Here is a 2,714-nt window from a genome sequence, read left to right as displayed (position 1 = left end):
CGAACTCAGGACGGGAGGTTCCCAACTGTGCTTGCCCACCAACCACCCTAAGCCTCGGTGGGTATGTAATTGAAGCTTCAACAAGCACATCATATGAAATTTTTGGCATTTTTCTATAACTCAACAAGCACAATGCATGTTACATTTATTCATTTTTTTTCATAAAATTTAGAAATTAATTATATCTTAATATTATATTAGTTTATCTTCTATCCTTTGTTGTACATGCCTAGATCCTTTGCCACACATCCAATCGATGCTACTCCTACTACTCTAATTTAATTATTTATATACTTCTCAATGGCAAATATTGTACCATAATGCTAAGGTCATGTGGAGCTATAGCATATAGCGCACATAATTTTATACATAGCCCAAAAAATCAAAAAAATTAAGAATAAAAATGCAACTAAATATGTAAGACTATTACATTGAAAAATAAATGACTTCAAGTAATGAAAATAACTAAATTGTTGCTTGAGGCCCAACCACTCGAAATTCAAAATATCGCACAATTTTTTTTTAAAAAAATCTAATATAGATATTTTTAATCTCAATTAATCATCTAATATTGCACAATTTTTTAATCTGAAGATCTGGTTATATTCTAACTATTTTTCCACAGATTCTGCCTAGACCTTATGAGCTAATTTTTCAGCTTTTAATGTATTTGTTTTCTGGTAGCTTCTCTAAAACTATTCATCTTGTTTGACATGACAACAAATGATTATAATGGACCCTGCAATAAGAACATTTGAGCTGCGTTAGTGCAGTATCAATTCAACAACATTACAACTTGCAACTCTTTAGTTAACTTAGGAATCCCAACCTCTTATTAGATTTCTTTTCATATCAATCCTTATGTATAGGTAGTATGTGGTTATATTTTTCTCTTAATTTCAGTTTCTATTTCCCATTAATTCATGTTGGCTTTCTTAAGAGGTAAATAGTAAAATTTGTGAAAGAATAAATAGCATCATTTATTAATTAAAGAATGCTCAAAGATTTCATCACCATTGGAAATCACCAAATACACATACTAAATTTTGTTTTTGTCAGCAAATGATATTGGTATTTTCTTCATGTCAACAAATGGTGATCATAATTGACGAAGAATCTCTCATTTATAGCACTTCACCACCTCAAAATAGCTGTTACAAGTGATTTTATGTACAATCAATCTCAAGTCTTGAGCTATGATTTGGTTGCATCGATTCTGATTTACAAGTCACAAGTTTAAGTCCTTGAAACCACTTTATTCCAATGTAGGGAAGGCTACAAACCTTAATCCCTTCCAAAATCTCATATTGATGAGAAGTCTTCCGCACTTATCAAGCCCTTTTTTGTTAAAGTTTTCTTTAATGCGACCCTCTTTAATGTACAAACAAAGTTAACCGCCATATGAAGTTTACCCTTTAATTTCTTTTTTCTTTTATATAGCTACTGCGTTTATCATAGATGCATCAAAAGTTCTTTTTTGAAATTATAGGTTTTAGGGCTGTCATACCCAACAGGTTATTAGGTGTGGGCTAAATGCATTTCCATTAAGTTTTGAATTTTCTTATAGATTTTAAAAAAATGAATTTCCCGTCCCTGTGAAAAAAACAGGTATTGCAGTTGTGATGGATATGATGGTGACCACACACTGTTAATGATCCCAATTATGCTGATAATTTGGAGGAGCAATTGGTTCCTATTGTTTGTATTTGCTAGCCTTTCTTTGATGGTGGATTTAACCTATTTTTTCTCTGTAATACTGAAATTAGATCGAGGTGGTTGGGTACCCCTTGTGGTGGCTGCCACCTTACTCGTTATCATGTATGTTTGGTATTATGGTACCATGAAGCAGTATGAATTTGAGAAGCATAGCAAGGTATCAATGGAATGGATCCTTGGCCTTGGCCCCAATGTTGGCTGGTTCGTGTCCTTGGTATTGGCTTTGTGTACACTGAGCTAGCTAGTGGTGTGCCTCACATCTTCTCACACCTCATCACAAACCTTCCTGTCATTCATTCTATTGTGGTATTTGTCTGTGTCAAGTTTATTCCAGTCTATACAATTCCAGCAGAGGAACGAGTTCTTGTGAGAAGGATTGGCCCCAAAAGCTTCTACATGTTCCGTTGTGTTACAAGATATGGTTATAAGGATCATCATAGAAGGGATGACGACTTCATGAAGTTGGTTTTTGACGGCATCTCCACCTATGTACGCCTTGAGTCGATGATGGAGTTTACATATTCTGACCAGCAAAGCCTTGATATGGGGCAGCAGAGCACGACAAACTCTATCACCTTCAATATGATTGATGATGGAGCATCCTTATCCACTGGTTCCATTGTGGAGCTCAAATATTCAAAATCGTTGGATTCCATAGCAGCACAACAACTTCAAGGACATTGAATTGCATTTCTTGAACCAGTGCAGGGATGCGGGTGTGGTTCACATCCTGGGAAACACAAGTATTAAGGCTTGCAAGGATTCTGGACTCTTAAAGAAGATTGCGATCAACTACATATATGAATTTCTCAGGAAGATTTGTGTAGAGAACAATATGATGTTCAATGTTCCTCATGAGGGCATGCTCTCTGTGGGGCAGATGTCTTATGTGTAGTTTTTTAGTTCTTTTTATGAGAGGGAACTCTACACTTATAAGGAAAAAATATACTTATTTCTATGAATTTCAATAATAAATTGAGCTTTTATATGCATATTTT

At 34.7% G+C, this 2,714-nt stretch overlaps 1 pseudogene; it reads left to right on the top strand.

The window, feature by feature from the left end:
- The first annotated feature begins 1,608 nt into the window (after window positions 1–1,608).
- LOC110106562 lies at window positions 1,609–2,611 on the top strand (annotated as a pseudogene).
- The last annotated feature ends 103 nt before the right edge of the window (window positions 2,612–2,714 follow it).

Source organism: Dendrobium catenatum, unplaced genomic scaffold (genome assembly GCF_001605985.2).
Source record: "Dendrobium catenatum unplaced genomic scaffold, ASM160598v2 original_scaffold_156958, whole genome shotgun sequence".
NCBI lineage: Eukaryota > Viridiplantae > Streptophyta > Magnoliopsida > Asparagales > Orchidaceae > Dendrobium > Dendrobium catenatum.
This window is presented reverse-complemented; position numbering and strand designations above follow the sequence as displayed.